General features: G+C 40.7%; 6 non-coding genes across 6 annotated transcripts; all 6 read left to right on the top strand.

The window, feature by feature from the left end:
• Positions 1–3,412: 3,412 nt before the first annotated feature.
• LOC141200860 (U2 spliceosomal RNA) lies at positions 3,413–3,604 on the top strand. Its single transcript, XR_012272562.1, has one exon. It is a non-coding gene; the product is annotated as a U2 spliceosomal RNA (small nuclear RNA).
• Positions 3,605–4,719: 1,115 nt separating this feature from the next.
• Positions 4,720–4,910, top strand: LOC141199381 (U2 spliceosomal RNA). The gene has a single exon (XR_012271135.1). It is a non-coding gene; the product is annotated as a U2 spliceosomal RNA (small nuclear RNA).
• A 6,388-nt stretch (positions 4,911–11,298) lies between these two features.
• LOC141200852 (U2 spliceosomal RNA) lies at positions 11,299–11,495 on the top strand. The gene has a single exon (XR_012272554.1). It is a non-coding gene; the product is annotated as a U2 spliceosomal RNA (small nuclear RNA).
• Positions 11,496–12,615: 1,120 nt separating this feature from the next.
• Positions 12,616–12,806, top strand: LOC141199393 (U2 spliceosomal RNA). Its single transcript, XR_012271147.1, has one exon. It is a non-coding gene; the product is annotated as a U2 spliceosomal RNA (small nuclear RNA).
• A 1,121-nt stretch (positions 12,807–13,927) lies between these two features.
• LOC141199405 (U2 spliceosomal RNA) lies at positions 13,928–14,118 on the top strand. The gene has a single exon (XR_012271158.1). It is a non-coding gene; the product is annotated as a U2 spliceosomal RNA (small nuclear RNA).
• Positions 14,119–20,514: 6,396 nt separating this feature from the next.
• LOC141200854 (U2 spliceosomal RNA) lies at positions 20,515–20,711 on the top strand. The gene has a single exon (XR_012272556.1). It is a non-coding gene; the product is annotated as a U2 spliceosomal RNA (small nuclear RNA).
• Positions 20,712–21,037: the final 326 nt, after the last annotated feature.

The raw sequence follows: 21,037 nt of genomic DNA on the forward strand, positions 1-21,037 counted from the left end.
ATTAAGACTTGTCTCACTGAATGTGAGGTCATTAAAGAGCCCAGTTCGTAGGGCTGCTCTATTTAAGTACTTAGAAACCACTGACTTTGACATATGTTTATTACAGGAATGCGGGATACAACATGCACTAAATTATAATGACATCAAGACAGATTGGAGACTGGGGCCCTCCATCTGGTCTGGCTCCAATGACAACAAGTCAGCGGGGGTGGGCTTCCTCTGTCGTGGGAGAAATATTACTATAAATACTGTCACAGAAATAGTACCAGGCAGAGTGGTTTTAGTGCATTTTAAATTTAATGGTTTTACCCTACGTGTAATGAATGTTTATGCTTCCCCTGATAAGCAAGAGAGAATTAATTTATTTGGGATATTGCCATTGTACTGTACTGGGTCATCTCCCCTGATCGTAGGGGGTGATTTTAATTGTCTTTGTGCTAGTGAACAATGAGCGGGGGGTGGCCCTTTACGCAAATTGGATAAGTCATGTCATCTATTGAAAGATTTTATAACTGATTTTAAATTATGCGATGCGTGGAGGTCACTTCTGCCGACGGACCCTGGTTATACGTGGTCCGGAAGAGGGGTGTCTTCCAGGATCGATTTTATTTTCCTATCAGATGATTTTAACCCTGTAAAATGTGTTTTAACATCAAATATATTTTCTGACCATAAGGGCTTGGAGGTGCACCTAGAATACCGGGATGAGCAGAGGGTCAACAGGGGCCTCTGGCGTCTAAGTACTTACCTGCTGGAGGACCCTCTGATTCGACAAGACTTTGGTAAAGCCTATCAAGCCTGGCGGCGACAAAAACCTTCTGATGCCCCTATGGTAACCTGGTGGGAAAATTTGAAAAAAAAAGTCAGAATGTTTTTTATAAAAGCAGGGAGACGTAAAGCTAGAGAGAAAAAAAGATGTTTTAGTGATCTTAACACCAAACTGCAAACACTTTTTAAATTCAAAGAGCTAGGGGTGGAGGTGGGAGATGATATTGCTAGCCTAAAAACTGAAATCCAGAACTGCATAGACACAAAGGGGAAAGAGATTATTTTTAACTCTAGAGTGCAGCACTTGGAGGAGGGGGAGAAGTGCTCTCGCTTCTTCTTCAAAAAAGTCATGGATAAAAGAGAAGTGATCACAAATCTAGAGGGTGAAACATCTATGCAGGGAATGTTGAATGCTACTTTTAACTTTTATAAGCATCTTTTTAGTAAAAAGTGTATAGATGAGTCCTTTTTATCTGATGCTCTTAATGATCTCGATTTTAAGTTAAATTTTACAGACCAGGAGTTTTTAGAGCGCGATATTATTTTAGAGGAATTATTTTATGTTTTTAAAAGTTTCTCTAAGGGTAAAGCACCTGGGTGTGACGGACTACCTGTAGAATTTTACCTTACTTTTTGGGACATTTTAAAAGAGGACCTTTTTATGCTTTTTAAAGAAGTTTTTATTTCTGAACAGTTGCCATTTTCGTGGAGGAGAGGAGTGGTGTCTTTGATATATAAAAAAGGTGACCGCAGTACTCTAGCGAATTGGAGACCCATAACTCTCCTAAATGTTGATTACAAGGTACTTGCTAAGGTGGTTGCTGACCGGCTCAGGAGTGTCATTGCCAAACTGATCCGGCCTGAGCAGGTTTGTAGTGTACCAGGCAGAAGTATTTCAGAGGTTTTAAACGTATTAAGGGATGTAATTTGGTATTCCAGAGACCGGGGTCAAAATGTAGCTCTTTTAGCCCTAGATTTTGAAAAAGCTTTCGATAGAGTCTCTCATAGATTTCTTTTTAGAGTTTTAAAAAGAATGGGTATCCCTAATATGCTTTTAAATTGTATTAAGATTTTATATAAAAATTGTTTTAGTCAAATTTCTCTTAATGGCTTTTTAACAGATGGAGTTCCCCTTGAGTCCGGAGTGAAGCAGGGATGCCCCTTGTCGCCCATCCTGTTCATCTGCGCCATGGAGCCCCTGCTGAGCGCAATAAGGAAAGACAAAGTGATTAGAGGGGTTCCTGTTCCTGGCGGAGGTGGCAGTGATGTGAGAGTCTTTGGCTACATGGATGACGTGACGGTTGTGTGCGTGGACCCTGCTTCCCTCCGGAGGGCGGTGTTGCGCATTGATTTTTTTTCCCAGGCATCCGGTTTGAAACTTAATTTAAATAAATCTGAATGTCTGACTTTGGGATCCTGGGACACCGCCCAACTCCCGCAGCTCACTATAAAACAAGACAATGTAAAAATTCTTGGAGTTGTTTTTAACGAGGAGAATGTGGGAACTCAAAGCTGGGAGAATGTCATAGAAAAAATGTCAAAGAAAATATCATTTTGGGGTTTGAGGTCCCTAACAATGGAGGGGAAAATTTTAATTATAAAATCAGTGTTGTTACCCCTCATACTGTATATAGCTATGGTGTACCCCCCCTCTGATGTTTTAATTAAAAAAATGACTAGGATGATCTTTATGTTTTTATGGAACTCCCAAATGGAAAAATTAAGGCGAGAAATAATGAGGAAGAATAAAATGAACGGCGGAAGGGATGTCCCCGATTTACATATTTATTTGCATTTAAATTATTTCTGCTTTTGTTTCAAACATTTTAATGGTAATAGTGCGCTAAGTTATTTTTTAAAATATACTTGTGGGATGATTTTTAAAAGATGGTTTAAGTTGTCGTTGAATTCCCCTGTTTTACTATGCCCCCCCAAACACCAAGCAATCTTAGAAAAGACTGTTCGATTTTATAGCCTTGGTGATTTTAATATGGACATTTTTAAAGACCGCAAGAAGCTTTTATCTTTTCTGAGGAGGAATGAAGATGTGGCCCCCATAGTAAATTTCTCAGAAGATAGATCGAAGCAAGTTTGGAAGAATGTCTTCGGGAAATTCTTAGCAAATGGACATAAGGATATCGCATGGATGGTGGTCCACCAGTGCCTCCCCACCAGAGAGTTTCAACACAGGAGAGGCCTGGTGGCCAGAGCAAAATGCCCCAGAGACTCATGTGTTTATGACGAAACCACCTTGCACCTTATGTGGAATTGCCCATTTGCACAGGAACTTTGGCACAAAGTTGGGATTCTTTTAAAATGGACTTGCGGTTTAAGAGATTTTAACCATGAATATGTTTTATATGGCCTTTTTAAATGTCCGACCCCTCAACAGTATTGTATATGTTGGTGTATGATTAACTGTTTTAAAGACGCCCTTTGGAAGGCACGCAATATTTTACTTTTTAAACGTGATGCTATTTCTGTGAAGGATTGTCTTAAAATTGCTTTTAGCCAGATGTATATTTATTACTTGAGGGATGTCAAATGTATTGGGAGAAGGGATGCCAATCGTATATGGGGTTTTTATGGGTGGAATTCTGTGTTTTAATAATGTACTGTATGTGTTGTTGTTTTTGATTGTAAACCATCTTTTATGCACTTAATAAAATATGTTGAAACCTGATCTGTTCTTATCAGTTTAATATCTGATACGTCCCCTATCTGGGGACCATATATTAAATGGATTTTTAGAACAGGGAGATGGAAAAAGAGCTTGCTCTGTCCACTCCACGCATTGACCTGGTATTGCAGTATCTCCAGGACCGGTGCACCCCTTCTTTAATGCAGTTTCTAAAATCAGAAAGAATTGAATTCAATGTTTTTTGTTCATTTTGCTTGTTTGTCGGATTTTGGGATGGACTCTTTGGCTTTGCTTTTCTTCTCCTCATTGGATTTTTCATGTTCAAAGTTGCAGAAGCCAGATTACAAGCTCATTTTGGTTCAACTTCAGCAACTGTGCATTGCATTGCCATGTAATGTGATGCAATGCTATCTTTCTAGCTCTCCCTTTTTACTTCCTTTTGGATAAACAGACATATTAGGCAAGCATTTTGGAGCTTTCACCTAAATAACTACAGGTGGTGAGATAAGCTGCACAATATAATTGACCTTTCAGTATATTGTTGCACACACACCATCTATTTAGCAAATGCCCTTGTTATCAACAGCAGCCTTTTAAACTCACCTGAGCTAACAGGTATGTGCGCTGGTTACTCTGCTGCGCTTAAAATTTCTTTTTTGGTTTGCTACAATGCCTTTTCTGAAACGTTGTCTCCCTCTGCTGGAACACTGACTTCTTTCATTTAATGCCTGCAGACTATAAAAGAGAACCCAACCCAAAAAGTTTGGTTGATTAGTCTGTGGCATTCTGTTAAACTGTTGCTTATGGCGGTCTCTGTGAGCTTCTCAGCGACATTCAGCCAGCCAGGTATCCTGCCTGCAGTAGATGGAATGTGGCAATGGAACGCTGGCTGCGCGTGTCATAATAGGCTCTGAGCCTTTATATACCTGTGCACAGCAGCAGCCACCTTCAGTCTGCTGCTGGACAGCCAGCAGCAGCAGCAGCAGGAGAGGTATGTAATCAGGAGCCCTCCTGCTAAGGGTAGACAGCTGCTCGTTCCACCCCACCCCCCGCCTTAATTGGTTCTCCTCCCTTCCAACGGTGTTGAGGCGGGTGGGAACAGCAGGGGGTGAAGGTGCTGTGTTTAAAAAGGTGGAGTTATGCAGATCTAAAACGCGTGGATTGCAGCAGCAGCAAGCCGAAAAGTGCAGGCATGTAAGGGATCTAGAGGTTGACAACATGTCTTCTTAACGGGAGTCCAGGAGCTCATCTCCACAAATGGACTTTTCAGGATCCTTGGGTGGCTCCGTAGTTTGAAACCAATTCTGGTTATCGCTTCTCGGCCTTTTGGCTAAGATCAAGTGTAGTATCTGTTCTTATCAGTTTAATATCTGATACGTCCCCTATCTGGGGACCATATATTAAATGGATTTTTAGAACAGGGAGATGGAAAAAGAGCTTGCTCTGTCCACTCCACGCATTGACCTGGTATTGCAGTATCTCCAGGACCGGTGCACCCCTTCTTTAATGCAGTTTCTAAAATCAGAAAGAATTGAATTCAATGTTTTTTGTTCATTTTGCTTGTTTGTCGGATTTTGGGATGGACTCTTTGGCTTTGCTTTTCTTCTCCTCATTGGATTTTTCATGTTCAAAGTTGCAGAAGCCAGATTACAAGCTCATTTTGGTTCAACTTCAGCAACTGTGCATTGCATTGCCATGTAATGTGATGCAATGCTATCTTTCTAGCTCTCCCTTTTTACTTCCTTTTGGATAAACAGACATATTAGGCAAGCATTTTGGAGCTTTCACCTAAATAACTACAGGTGGTGAGATAAGCTGCACAATATAATTGACCTTTCAGTATATTGTTGCACACACACCATCTATTTAGCAAATGCCCTTGTTATCAACAGCAGCCTTTTAAACTCACCTGAGCTAACAGGTATGTGCGCTGGTTACTCTGCTGCGCTTAAAATTTCTTTTTTGGTTTGCTACAATGCCTTTTCTGAAACGTTGTCTCCCTCTGCTGGAACACTGACTTCTTTCATTTAATGCCTGCAGACTATAAAAGAGAACCCAACCCAAAAAGTTTGGTTGATTAGTCTGTGGCATTCTGTTAAACTGTTGCTTATGGCGGTCTCTGTGAGCTTCTCAGCGACATTCAGCCAGCCAGGTATCCTGCCTGCAGTAGATGGAATGTGGCAATGGAACGCTGGCTGCGCGTGTCATAATAGGCTCTGAGCCTTTATATACCTGTGCACAGCAGCAGCCACCTTCAGTCTGCTGCTGGACAGCCAGCAGCAGCAGCAGCAGGAGAGGTATGTAATCAGGAGCCCTCCTGCTAAGGGTAGACAGCTGCTCGTTCCACCCCACCCCCCGCCTTAATTGGTTCTCCTCCCTTCCAACGGTGTTGAGGCGGGTGGGAACAGCAGGGGGTGAAGGTGCTGTGTTTAAAGAGGTGGAGTTATGCAGATCTAAAACGCGTGGATTGCAGCAGCAGCAAGCCGAAAAGTGCAGGCATGTAAGGGATCTAGAGGTTGACAACATGTCTTCTTAACGGGAGTCCAGGAGCTCATCTCCACAAATGGACTTTTCAGGATCCTTGGGTGGCTCCGTAGTTTGAAACCAATTCTGGTTATCGCTTCTCGGCCTTTTGGCTACGATCAAGTGCTTTATTGCAAGAGATTGTAGTTGAAGGGTACTCGGGTACCCCTCTCCTTGGCCTGGCAGGATCGTCCACTTTGGTGGACTTAACCTGCTTGCTGCTATTAGGGAGAGGGCTTAGTCCCAGGGTAACGTGTTGCGATCCCCCAGCTTCCAGGTGTCTTTCGCTGCAAGAACACTGGGAGCGCAGATTGCAAGCGGCTGCAATTTGCAACCTTGTTGCGGTTTCCATGGAGGTTGACCCTAACCTCATGCCTCTTTATGCGAGGCTAAAAAACTCTATCCGAGTTCACTTCACGGCGGGTGGCTCGGATATGAGGAAATTAGGGTATGTAGTCCAGGACGTGCTCAGGAACCTTCTTGGCGTGCAGAGGAATGAAATTCTGTCCATCCAGGATTATCCTAGAAGAGGTGACTATGATATCACATTCACCGGAGAAGGTATTTTCAGAGATGTTCTAGAAAAGTTAAAAAAAGTTGAAAATAGTCCTGTTTTGAAAGGGATACAAATTGTTGAGCACGTCCTGGATGAGGTAAGACTTGTTGTCGTAAAAGTATTTTCGCCTTTTGTTTCTGCTCCAGAAATTATGTCATTTTTAGCAATTTATTTTAAAAGTGTTAAATGTATTGGGAAGATACTTAATGAATATAACATATGGACATCTAAGTGGAAATTTCTTGTGAAGTGTATAAGAGATCCAAATACACCAGGTGGTATACGGATTCCCCCTGCCCGTTTTAAAATTGGACAAACAAATGGGGATTTCTTCTTTTCTGGGATGCCAGTATATTGCAGAAATTGTGGGCGCTATGGTCATTCAAAAGAAAACTGTAATGTATCATGTAGAAATTGTGCTAGTGAAGAACATGAGACAAAAGAATGCCCTAAGGAAAAGAAATGTAGTTTTTGCCAGACTCCAGGTCACTTTTATTTTTCTTGCCCTCACAGATTTCGGGAAGATGAGCAAAAGGGAAAGTCCAAGACGTCCGACCAAGGACCAAAAGATCAGACCACCCCTCAGGAGGAGGAACAACAACCTGGAGCCTCTGGAGACAATAAGGGCGTACCAAATAGTGAAATGTCTCCAGAGTCTATGACAGGTAAAATACCAAATCCCAAAACCTGGCTGCAGGACCTGCGAGAGTCCAAAAGGAGGGCTGAGAAGGAGCAGAAGGGCACTACTGGTAAGGTCAAAAGGGACCGGCAAAAGGCCGACGCAGAAGCCCATGCCCAGTCTGGGTCTCCTAGGGCTGAGGGCGCTGAGTGGATAAAGGTGGGTCCTAAGAAAAAGAAAAAGGGTGGTTCGGAGGAGGCAGCAGGAGGTGAACAGATGGACACTTCTTCAGAAGGGGACGTGGACGCTGGACCCTCAGGGGTTTCGGTCTCCGCTGCTACAGGTGGGGACCGGGATCTTGCTGCCTCTGAAGAGTCAGAGGCTCTGCCTTGTGCGCAACCTCCTCCTATAGGACGACCTTCTACAGGTCAAACAGGGGCGGCGGAACCCCTCGGGGACCCACCTGATGAGGAACTGCATGGCCAGCCAATGGAGACCCAGCGGGTTCTGCCAGCCAGCCCTCCGAGCTATGCCAGTGTAGCGTCGGGTTTATATAAATGTGGTAATCTTTCCTCCTCCACGGAGACTCTCGTGACGATACTATCAGATGAGGAGGGAGGCGCAAGCCCAGTGGTCTGATCAGGTTCATCGGACAGGTAAATCCGTTGCTCTTAGTTACCTAAGTAAAATTTCTACATTTTCTAATGATGGCTGAACTCAAAGGTATTTCCCTCAACGTGAGAGGCATAAAATCTAACACGAGAAGAACTGCTCTTTTTAATTTTTTTACGTGTTTTACTGCATCTGTATTTTTTCTGCAAGAATGTAATATCCCACATGAAATGTCATGTCAAAAATATAAAGATGAGTGGAAGTGTGGGCCATCTGTCTGGTCCGGATCGAATGCTGCAGGATCAGCGGGTGTAGCCATACTTTTTAAAGGGAACGTTTTAATTGATTTTATTCAGGAAATTTTACCAGGTCGTATTTTATTAGTGAAAGCTTTTATTGATGGTATTAGATGGCAGTTTTTAAATTTTTATGGATCCCCAGAGAAAAATGAAAGAGCCGAAATGCTTGATCTTTTACCTTTATTTATTAATAACTCTGAACCTTTTATCTTAGCAGGGGATTTTAATTGTGTTTTAAAAGGTGAAAACCGGCGCTCCAGCTCTGTAAGCAGGAACTACGATAAAACCTCAGGTATGCTACATGATATAGTCAAAGATGCTAAATTGATAGACATATATAAAGAGTGTCATAGTGACAGCCCAGAGGACGCCGGTTTCACTTGGAACAATGCAAATTGTAGCTCTAGGATTGATTTTATTTTTGGTTCAGATAAAACAATACCTGCCAAATGTGAAGTTTTAACTAATATATTTTCAGACCATAAACTTTTATCCTTTACCATAAAAGTAAATGACAACAAAAAATGTGGTAAGAAAAGCTGGAAAATGAACGTATCCCTTTTAACCGACCCGCAGATTTTATCAGATTTTATTGAGTTTTATAGGAAATGTAGAAAAGGGAAAAAAACAAATGAGACTATGAGTGTATGGTGGGATAGAATGAAAGTAAAAATAAAAGACTTTTTTATTAAAAAGAGTATATGTAGAGCCAAAGAAAAATATGAAGAATATAGAATTTTAAATACCCGCCTACAAACATTATTTAAGCTCAAAGACAATGGGATAGATGTACAACTTGATATTTCAAACTTAAAAGAAGAGATTTCAAAATGGCTAGAACAAAAAGGAAAAGAGATAATTTTTCGTTCTAGAGTACAACAAATAGAAGAAAATAAAAAGTGTTCCAGATATTTTTTTAGGAAAAAGAAAAAAGAAAAAGTGATAATTGACCATATAGATGGTGAGAATAATATAAAAAATATGCTGGGTAAAGTAGAGTTTTTTTTTCTAATCTTTTTCATGGAAAAAATATAGATAATAAATTAATGGATGATTCGCTGCAAGGACTAACAGCTGTTTTAGATCCCGCATCCCAAGAGTTTTTATCCCAAGTTTTAACGGAACAAGAAGTGTTAAAAACTATTAAAAGTTTTAAAACTGGAAAGGTCCCTGGTCCTGATGGCATCCCAATAGAATTTTATGTATGTTTTTATGATATTTTAAAAGATGATTTGTTTTATTTGTTTACTGAGGTTTTTAATAATAAGGTTTTATTAAATTCCTGGAAGAAAGGTGAAGTCTCCCTCCTATACAAAAAAGGTGATAAATCAAAATTAGAAAACTGGAGACCAATAACACTTTTAAATTGTGACTATAAAATAATGGCTAAAATTTGTGCAAATCGTCTAAAAGAAGTCATCAGCAAAGTTATTCATTCTAATCAAGTGTGTGGGGTGCCGGGGCGCAGTATATGGGACAATCTGAATTTAGTGAAAGACTGTATTGAGGATGTGAAAGACAGAAAGGGGAAAATGGCGATTTTATCTATTGATTTTGAAAAAGCATTTGACCGTGTCTCACACTTTTATCTTTTTAAAGTTTTAGAGAAAATGGGCATACCAGAAGGGTTTTTACTATCGCTTAAAGCATTTTACAAGGATTGTACAAGTAAGATTTTAGTGAATGGTTTTAAGACACAAGAGGTATTTTTACGGTCAGGGGTGAAACAGGGATGCCCTCTGTCCCCCCTACTGTTTATCTGTGCACTGGAACCAATGTTATGTGCAATACGCCAAAATAAACAGATATGCGGTGTCCCTCTGCCTGGAAGCGGTGGTTTGGAGGCCAAGGTTGTAGGCTACATGGATGACGTGGCGGTCTTGTGTACAGATGCACCATCACTTACGGCCACTCTCCATCAAGTGCAATCCTTTTGTCTAGCTTCTGGTTTTAAAATCAATTTTAATAAGTGTAACATTTTAAGTGTTGGGGGGATGATTTTACGTGATGTACCAATTAATGTCTCCGAATCCATTTCCATTTTAGGTATATCATTCACTGAAAAAAATGATGGTTATAATAGTTGGGAAACAGTTACACAGAAAGTAAATACGAAAATATGTATGTGGAACATGAGGAGACTTACAATGGAGGGTAAAGTATTGGTTTTAAAGATGGTGATTTTACCTCTTTTATTGTATCTTAGCATGGTTTTCCCCCCGCCTGTTAATGTTTTAAAAAAGATAACCAAAACCTGTTTTACCTTCTTTTGGAACTCAAAAATGGAAAAGCTGAAAAGAGAAATCATGATGAAATCAAAAGTAAAAGGTGGTAAAGATTTTCCAGATTTTAATAGGTTTCTTTTAATCCATCTGTTCGTTTACTGTTTTAATGCCCTTTTTAAGAATCACTATTGGTCCTTTTTTATGCGTTTTAATACAGGATTTTTTATGAGAAAGTTTGGATGGTATGAAGTTAATATATCTGTGCCCCATGCTTTTAATTTGTCGACGCATTATGAGATTTTAAGGAAAATAGTGTCCGATTTTAATTTAGGGACTAAGAAAATAGAGGAATTAAGAAATAGTAAGAAACTAATTCAAGAAATACGTAAAAGTGAGGAAATATGTAATGTTGACAGATATGATGATGACAAATCTATGTCTATCTGGAAAATGATTAACGTTTTTTATCTTTTTAATGAACAGAGAGATCTGGCTTGGAGTTGCATGCACCGCTGTCTTCCTTGCCGGGCATTCCAATACAGAAGAGGATTTGTGAGGTCTGCCATCTGCCCAAGAGCCGGATGCCAAGAAGAGGAAACGGTGGAACATCTATTATGGACATGTAATTTTGCAAAGGATTTCTGGAGAAGACTGCTCCCCCTACTGGAAAGGGTGGCAGACCTCAAGGACTTTACATATAAAACTGTGCTATACGGACTTATGGAATGCCCCAAAATGGACCAGTACACAATGGCTTGGAAGACAGTGAACTGTGCCAAGTCATCTCTCTGGAAAGCGCGCAACATTGCTATTTTTAAACAAGATGTTTTATCAGTGAATGATGTTTTAAGTTTATGTTTATGTGAAATGTATACTTATTATTTAATTGACAAAAAGAAGAATGTACATATTTCCAAAAAATGGCTTGTTGACCAATGGAACCTAATTATTTAAAATCTTTGTATTTTTTTGTTTTGTAAATTTCATTTGTCTTTTAACGTTTGGTATTTGTCTAATTATGCTTGTAATTTGTTAAAGTTTTAATAAACGGTTTTATCCCTCTGCAGGGGATAGCCAAATTAAAAAAAAAAATAAAAAATCTGTTCTTATCAGTTTAATATCTGATACGTCCCCTATCTGGGGACCATATATTAAATGGATTTTTAGAACAGGGAGATGGAAAAAGAGCTTGCTCTGTCCACTCCACGCATTGACCTGGTATTGCAGTATCTCCAGGACCGGTGCACCCCTTCTTTAATTCAGTTTCTAAAATCAGAAAGAATTGAATTCAATGCTTTTTGTTCATTTTGCTTGTTTGTCGGATTTTGGGATGGACTCTTTGGCTTTGCTTTTCTTCTCCTCATTGGATTTTTCATGTTAAAAGTTGCAGAAGCCAGATGACAAGCTCATTTTGGTTCAACTTCAGCAACCGTGCATTGCATTGCCATGTAATGTAATGTAATGCAATGCTATCTATCTAGCTCTCCCTCTATACTTCCTTTTGGATAAACAGACATATTAGGCAAGCATTTTGGAGCTTTCACCTAAATAACTACAGGTGGTGAGATAAGCTGCACAATATAATTGACCTTTCAGTATATTGTTGCACACACACCATCTATTTAGCAAATGCCCTTGTTATCAACAGCAGCCTTTTAAACTCACCTGAGCTAACAGGTATGTGAGCTGGTTACTCTGCTGCGCTTAAAATTTCTTTTTTGGTTTGCTACAATGCCTTTTCTGAAACGTTGTCTCCCTCTGCTGGAACACTGACATCTTTCATTTAATGCCTGCAGACTATAAAAGAGAAACCAACCCAAAAAGTTTGGTTGATTAGTCTGTGGCATTCTTTTAAACTGTTGCTTATGGCGGTCTCTGTGAGCTTCTCAGTGACATTCAGCCATCCAGGTATCCCGCCTGCAGTAGACGGAATGTGGCAATGGAACGCTGGCTGCGCGTGTCATAATAGGCTCTGAGCCTTTATATACCTGCGCACAGCAGCAGCCACCTTCAGTCTGCTGCTGGACAGCCAGCAGCAGCAGCAGCAGGAGAGGTAATTAATCAGCAACCCTCCTGCTAAGGGTAGACAGCTGCTCGTTCCACCCCCCCCCCGCCTTAATTGGTTCTCCTCCCTTCCAACGGTGTTGAGGCGGGTGGGAACAGCCGGGGGTTGAGGGTACTGTGCTAAAAGAGGTGGAGTTATGCAGATCTAAAACGCGTGGATTGCAGCAGCAGCAAGCCGAAAAGTGCAGGCATGTGAGGGATCTAGAGGTTGACAGCATGTCTTCTTAACGGGAGTCCAGGTGGCCATCTCCACAAATGGACTTTTCAGAATCCTTGGGTGGCACCGTAGTCGGAATCCAATTCTGGTTATCGCTTCTCGGCCTTTTGGCTAAGATCAAGTGTAGTATCTGTTCTTATCAGTTTAATATCTGATACGTCCCCTATCTGGGGACCATATATTAAATGGATTTTTAGAACAGGGAGATGGAAAAAGAGCTTGCTCTGTCCACTCCACGCATTGACCTGGTATTGCAGTATCTCCAGGACCGGTGCACCCCTTCTTTAATGCAGTTTCTAAAATCAGAAAGAATTGAATTCAATGCTTTTTGTTCATTTTGCTTGTTTGTCGGATTTTGGGATGGACTCTTTGGCTTTGCTTTTCTTCTCCTCATTGGATTTTTCATGTTAAAAGTTGCAGAAGCCAGATGACAAGCTCATTTTGGTTCAACTTCAGCAACTGTGCATTGCATTGCCATGTAATGTAATGTAATGCAATGCTATCTATCTAGCTCTCCCTCTATACTTCCTTTTGGATAAACAGACATATTAGGCAAGCATTTTGGAGCTTTCACCTAAATAACTACAGGTGGTGAGATAAGCTGCACAATATAATTGACCTTTCAGTATATTGTTGCACACACACCATCTATTTAGCAAATGCCCTTGTTATCAACAGCAGCCTTTTAAACTCACCTGAGCTAACAGGTATGTGAGCTGGTTACTCTGCTGCGCTTAAAATTTCTTTTTTGGTTTGCTACAATGCCTTTTCTGAAACGTTGTCTCCCTCTGCTGGAACACTGACTTCTTTCATTTAATGCCTGCAGACTATAAAAGAGAAACCAACCCAAAAAGTTTGGTTGATTAGTCTGTGGCATTCTTTTAAACTGTTGCTTATGGCGGTCTCTGTGAGCTTCTCAGTGACATTCAGCCATCCAGGTATCCCGCCTGCAGTAGACGGAATGTGGCAATGGAACGCTGGCTGCGCGTGTCATAATAGGCTCTGAGCCTTTATATACCTGCGCACAGCAGCAGCCACCTTCAGTCTGCTGCTGGACAGCCAGCAGCAGCAGCAGCAGGAGAGGTAATTAATCAGCAACCCTCCTGCTAAGGGTAGACAGCTGCTCGTTCCACCCCCCCCCCCGCCTTAATTGGTTCTCCTCCCTTCCAACGGTGTTGAGGTGGGTGGGAACAGCCGGGGGTTGAGGGTACTGTGCTAAAAGAGGTGGAGTTATGCAGATCTAAAACGCGTGGATTGCAGCAGCAGCAAGCCGAAAAGTGCAGGCATGTGAGGGATCTAGAGGTTGACAGCATGTCTTCTTAACGGGAGTCCAGGTGGCCATCTCCACAAATGGACTTTTCAGAATCCTTGGGTGGCACCGTAGTCGGAAACCAATTCTGGTTATCGCTTCTCGGCCTTTTGGCTAAGATCAAGTGTAGTATCTGTTCTTATCAGTTTAATATCTGATACGTCCCCTATCTGGGGACCATATATTAAATGGATTTTTAGAACAGGGAGATGGAAAAAGAGCTTGCTCTGTCCACTCCACGCATTGACCTGGTATTGCAGTATCTCCAGGACCGGTGCACCCCTTCTTTAATGCAGTTTCTAAAATCAGAAAGAATTGAATTCAATGCTTTTTGTTCATTTTGCTTGTTTGTCGGATTTTGGGATGGACTCTTTGGCTTTGCTTTTCTTCTCCTCATTGGATTTTTCATGTTAAAAGTTGCAGAAGCCAGATGACAAGCTCATTTTGGTTCAACTTCAGCAACTGTGCATTGCATTGCCATGTAATGTAATGTAATGCAATGCTATCTATCTAGCTCTCCCTCTATACTTCCTTTTGGATAAACAGACATATTAGGCAAGCATTTTGGAGCTTTCACCTAAATAACTACAGGTGGTGAGATAAGCTGCACAATATAATTGACCTTTCAGTATATTGTTGCACACACACCATCTATTTAGCAAATGCCCTTGTTATCAACAGCAGCCTTTTAAACTCACCTGAGCTAACAGGTATGTGAGCTGGTTACTCTGCTGCGCTTAAAATTTCTTTTTTGGTTTGCTACAATGCCTTTTCTGAAACGTTGTCTCCCTCTGCTGGAACACTGACTTCTTTCATTTAATGCCTGCAGACTATAAAAGAGAAACCAACCCAAAAAGTTTGGTTGATTAGTCTGTGGCATTCTTTTAAACTGTTGCTTATGGCGGTCTCTGTGAGCTTCTCAGTGACATTCAGCCATCCAGGTATCCCGCCTGCAGTAGACGGAATGTGGCAATGGAACGCTGGCTGCGCGTGTCATAATAGGCTCTGAGCCTTTATATACCTGCGCACAGCAGCAGCCACCTTCAGTCTGCTGCTGGACAGCCAGCAGCAGCAGCAGCAGGAGAGGTAATTAATCAGCAACCCTCCTGCTAAGGGTAGACAGCTGCTCGTTCCACCCCCCCCCCGCCTTAATTGGTTCTCCTCCCTTCCAACGGTGTTGAGGCGGGTGGGAACAGCCGGGGGTTGAGGGTACTGTGCTAAAAGAGGTGGAGTTATGCAGATCTAAAACGCGTGGATTGCAGCAGCAGCAAGCCGAAAAGTGCAGGCATGTGAGGGATCTAGAGGTTGACAGCATGACTTCTTAATGGGAGTCCAGGTGGCCATCTCCACAAATGGACTTTTCAGAATCCTTGGGTGGCACCGTAGTCGGAAACCAATTCTGGTTATCGCTTCTCGGCCTTTTGGCTACGATCAAGTGCTTTATTGCAGGAGATTGTGGTTGAAGGGCACTCGGGTACCCCTCTCCTTGGCCTGGCAGGATCGTCCACTTTGGTGGACTTAACCTGCTTGCTGCTATTAGGGAGAGGGCTTAGTCCCAGGGTAACGAGTTGCGATCCCCCAGCTTCCAGGTGTTTTTCGCTGCAAGAACACTGGGAGCGCAGATTGCAAGCGGCTGCAATTTGCAACCTTGTTGCGTTTTTCCATGGAGGTTGACCCTAACCTCGTGCCTCTTTATGCGAGGCTAAAAAACTCTATCCGAGTTCACTTCACGGCGGGTGGCTCGGATATGAGGAAATTAGGGTATGTAGTCCAGGACGTGCTCAGGAACCTTCTTGGCGTACAAAGGAATGAAATTCTCTCCATCCAGGATTATCCCAGAAGAGGTGACTATGACATCACATTCACCGGAGAAGGTATTTTTAGAGATGTACTAGAAAAGTTAAAAAAAAGTTGAAAATAGTCCTGTTTTGAAAGGGATACAAATTGTTGAGCACGTCCTGGATGAGGTAAGACTGGTTATTGTAAAAATATTTTCGCCCTTTGTTTCTGCTCCAGAAGTAATGTCATTTCTAGCAATTTATTTTAAAAGTGTTAAATGTATTGGGAAGATATTAAACGAATATAACATATGGACATCTAAGTGGAAATTCCTTGTGAAGTGTACAAGAGATCCAAATACACCAGGTGGTATACGGCTCCCCCCTGCCCGTTTCAAAATAGGGCAAACAAATGGGGATTTCTTCTTTTCTGGGATGCCAGTATATTGCAGAAATTGTGGGCGCTATGGTCATTCAAAAGAAAACTGTCATGTATCATGTAGAAATTGTGCTAGTGAAGAACATGAGACAAAAGAATGCCCTAAGGAAAAGAAATGCAGTTTTTGCCAGACTCCAGGTCACTTTTATTTTTCTTGCCCTCACAGATTTCGGGAAGATGAGCAAAAGGGGAAGTCCAAGACGTCCGACCAAGGACCAAAAGATCAGACCACCCCTCAGGAGGAGGAACAACAACCTGGAGCCTCTGGAGACAATAAGGGCGTACCAAATAGTGAAGTGTCTCCAGAGTCTATGACAGGTAAAATACCAAATCCCAAAACCTGGCTGCAGGACCTGCGGGAGTCCAAAAGGAGGGCTGAGAAGGAGCAGAAGGGCACTACTGGTAAGGTCAAAAGGGACCGGCAAAAGGCCGACACAGAAGCCCATGCCCAGTCTGGGTCTCCTAGTGCTGAGGGCGCTGAGTGGATAAAGGTGGGTCCTAAGAAAAAGAAAAAGGGTGGTTCGGAGGAGGCAGCAGGAGGTGAACAGATGGACACTTCTCCAGAAGGGGACGTGGACGCTGGACCCTCAGGGGTTTCGGTCTCCGCTGCTACAGGTGGGGACCGGGATCTTGCTGCCTCTGAAGAGTCAGAGGCTCTGCCTTGTGCGCAACCTCCTCCTATAGGACGACCTTCTACAGGTCAAACAGGGGCGGCGGAACCCCTCGGGGACCCACCTGATGAGGAACTGCATGGCCAGCCAATGGAGACCCAGCGGGTTCTGCCAGCCAGCCCTCCGAGCTATGCCAGTGTAGCGTCGGGTTTATATAAATGTGGTAATCTTTCCTCCTCCACGGAGACTCTCGTGACGATACTATCAGATGAGGAGGGAGGCGCAAGCCCAGTGGTCTGATCAGGTTCATCGGACAGGTAAATCCGTTGCTCTTAGTTACCTAAGTAAAATTTCTACATTTTCTAATGATGGCTGAACTCAAAGGTATTTCCCTCAACGTGAGAGGCATAAAATCTAACACGAGAAGAACTGCTCTTTTTAATTTTTTTACGTGTTTTACTGCATCTGTATTTTTTCTGCAAGAATGTAATATCCCACATGAAATGTCATATCAAAAATATAAAGATGAGTGGAAGTGTGGGCCATCTGTCTGGTCCGGATCGAATGCTGCAGGATCAGCGGGTGTAGCCATACTTTTTAAAGGGAACGTTTTAATTGATTTTATTCAGGAAATTTTACCAGGTCGTATTTTATTAGTGAAAGCTTTTATTGATGGTATTAGATGGCAGTTTTTAAATTTTTATGGATCCCCAGAGAAAAATGAAAGAGCCGAAATGCTTGATCTTTTACCTTTATTTATTAATAACTCTGAACCTTTTATCTTAGCAGGGGATTTTAATTGTGTTTTAAAAGGTGAAAACCGGCGCTCCAGCTCTGTAAGCAGGAACTACGATAAAACCTCAGGTATGCTACATGATATAGTCAAAGATGCTAAATTGATAGACATATATAAAGAGTGTCATAGTGACAGCCCAGAGGACGCCGGTTTCACTTGGAGCAATGCTAATTGTAGCTCTAGGATTGATTTTATTTTTGGTTCAGATAAAACAATACCTGCCAAATGTGAAGTTTTAACTAATATATTTTCAGACCATAAACTTTTATCCTTTACCATAAAAGTAAATGACAACAAAAAATGTGGTAAGAAAAGCTGGAAAATGAACGTATCCCTTTTAACCGACCCGCAGATTTTATCAGATTTTATTGAGTTTTATAGGAAATGTAGAAAAGGGAAAAAAACAAATGAGACTATGAGTGTATGGTGGGATAGAATGAAAGTAAAAATAAAAGACTTTTTTATTAAAAAGAGTATATGTAGAGCCAAAGAAAAATATGAAGAATATAGAATTTTAAATACCCGCCTACAAACATTATTTAAGCTCAGAGACAATGGGATAGATGTACAACTTGATATTTCAAACTTAAAAGAAGAGATTTCAAAATGGCTAGAACAAAAAGGAAAAGAGATAATTTTTCGTTCTAGAGTACAACATATAGAAGAAAATGAAAAGTGTTCCAGATATTTTTTTAGGAAAAATAAAAAAGAAAAAGTGATAATTGACCATATAGATGGTGAGAATAATATAAAAAATATGCTGGGTAAAGTTGAGGTTTTTTTTTCTAATCTTTTTAATGGAAAAAATATAGATAATAAATTAATGGATGATTCGCTGCAAGGACTAACAGCTGTTTTAGATCCCGCATCCCAAGAGTTTTTATCCCAAGTTTTAACGGAACAAGAAGTGTTAAAAACTATTAAAAGTTTTAAAACTGGAAAGGTCCCTGGTCCTGATGGCATCCCAATAGAATTTTATGTATGTTTTTATGATATTTTAAAAGATGATTTGTTTTATTTGTTTACTGAGGTTTTTAATAATAAGGTTTTATTAAATTCCTGGAAGAAAGGTGAAGTCTCCCTCCTATACAAAAAAGGTGATAAATCAAAATTAGAAAACTGGAGACCAATAACACTTTTAAATTGTGACTATAAAATAATGGCTAAAATTTGTGCAAATCGTCTAAAAGAAGTCATCAGCAAAGTTATTCATTCTAATCAAGTGTGTGGGGTGCCGGGGCGCAGTATATGGGACAATCTGAATTTAGTGAAAGACTGTATTGAGGATGTGAAAGACAGAAAGGGGAAAATGGCGATTTTATCTATTGATTTTGAAAAAGCATTTGACCGTGTCTCACACTTTTATCTTTTTAAAGTTTTAGAGAAAATGGGCATACCAGAAGGGTTTTTACTATCGCTTAAAGCATTTTACAAGGATTGTACAAGTAAGATTTTAGTGAATGGTTTTAAGACACAAGAGTTATTTTTACGGTCAGGGGTGAAACAGGGATGCCCTCTGTCCCCCCTACTGTTTATCTGTGCACTGGAACCAATGTTATGTGCAATACGCCAAAATAAACAGATATGCGGTGTCCCTCTGCCTGGAAGAGGTGGTTTGGAGGCCAAGGTTGTAGGCTACATGGATGACGTGGCGGTCTTGTGTACAGATGCACCATCACTTACGGCCACTCTCCATCAAGTGCAATCCTTTTGTCTAGCTTCTGGTTTTAAAATCAATTTTAATAAGTGTAACATTTTAAGTGTTGGGGGGATGATTTTACGTGATGTACCAATTAATGTCTCCGAATCCATTTCCATTTTAGGTATATCATTCACTGAAAATAATGATGGTTATAATAGTTGGGAAACAGTTACACAGAAAGTAAATACGAAAATATGTATGTGGAACATGAGGAGACTTACAATGGAGGGTAAAGTATTGGTTTTAAAGATGGTGATTTTACCTCTTTTATTGTATCTTAGCATGGTTTTCCCCCCGCCTGTTAATGTTTTAAAAAAGATAACCAAAACCTGTTTTACCTTCTTTTGGAACTCAAAAATGGAAAAGCTGAAAAGAGAAATCGTGATGAAATCAAAAGTAAAAGGTGGTAAAGATTTTCCAGATTTTAATAGGTTTCTTTTAATCCATCTGTTCGTTTACTGTTTTAATGCCCTTTTTAAGAATCACTATTGGTCCTTTTTTATGCGTTTTAATACAGGATTTTTTATGAGAAAGTTTGGATGGTATGAAGTTAATATATCTGTGCCCCATGCTTTTAATTTGTCGACGCATTATGAGATTTTAAGGAAAATAGTGTCCGATTTTAATTTAGGGACTAAGAAAATAGAGGAATTAAGAAATAGTAAGAAACTAATTAAAGAAATACGTAAAAGTGAGGAAATATGTAATGTTGACAGATATGATGATGACAAATCTATGTCTATCTGGAAAATGATTAACGTTTTTTATCTTTTTAATGAACAGAGAGATCTGGCTTGGAGTTGCATGCACCGCTGTCTTCCTTGCCGGGCATTCCAATACAGAAGAGGATTTGTGAGGTCTGCCATCTGCCCAAGAGCCGGATGCCAAGAAGAGGAAACGGTGGAACATCTATTATGGACATGTAATTTTGCAAAGGATTTCTGGAGAAGACTGCTCCCCCTACTGGAAAGGGTGGCAGACCTCAAGGACTTTACATATAAAACTGTGCTATACGGACTTATGGAATGCCCCACAATGGACCAGTACACAATGGCTTGGAAGACAGTGAACTGCGCCAAGTCATCTCTCTGGAAAGCGCGCAACATTGCTATTTTTAAACAAGATGTTTTATCAGTGAATGATGTTTTAAGTTTATGTTTATGTGAAATGTATACTTATTATTTAATTGACAAAAAGAAGAATGTACATATTTCCAAAAAATGGCTTGTTGACCAATGGAACCTAATTATTTAAAATCTTTGTATTTTTTTGTTTTGTAAATTTCATTTGTCTTTTAACGTTTGGTATTTGTCTAATTATGCTTGTAATTTGTTAAAGTTTTAATAAACGGTTTTATCCCTCTGCAGGGGATAGCCAAATTAAAAAAAAAAATAAAAAATCTGTTCTTATCAGTTTAATATCTGATACGTCCCCTATCTGGGGACCATATATTAAATGGATTTTTAGAACAGGGAGATGGAAAAAGAGCTTGCTCTGTCCACTCCACGCATTGACCTGGTATTGCAGTATCTCCAGGACCGGTGCACCCCTTCTTTAATGCAGTTTCTAAAATCAGAAAGAATTGAATTCAATGCTTTTTGTTCATTTTGCTTGTTTGTCGGATTTTGGGATGGACTCTTTGGCTTTGCTTTTCTTCTCCTCATTGGATTTTTCATGTTAAAAGTTGCAGAAGCCAGATGACAAGCTCATTTTGGTTCAACTTCAGCAACTGTGCATTGCATTGCCATGTAATGTAATGTAATGCAATGCTATCTATCTAGCTCTCCCTCTATACTTCCTTTTGGATAAACAGACATATTAGGCAAGCATTTTGGAGCTTTCACCTAAATAACTACAGGTGGTGAGATAAGCTGCACA

Source organism: Phyllobates terribilis, unplaced genomic scaffold (assembly GCF_046119375.1).
Source record: "Phyllobates terribilis strain yellow unplaced genomic scaffold, ASM4611937v1 Scaffold_108__1_contigs__length_5656254, whole genome shotgun sequence".
In the NCBI taxonomy this organism is placed as follows: Eukaryota; Metazoa; Chordata; class Amphibia; order Anura; family Dendrobatidae; genus Phyllobates; species Phyllobates terribilis.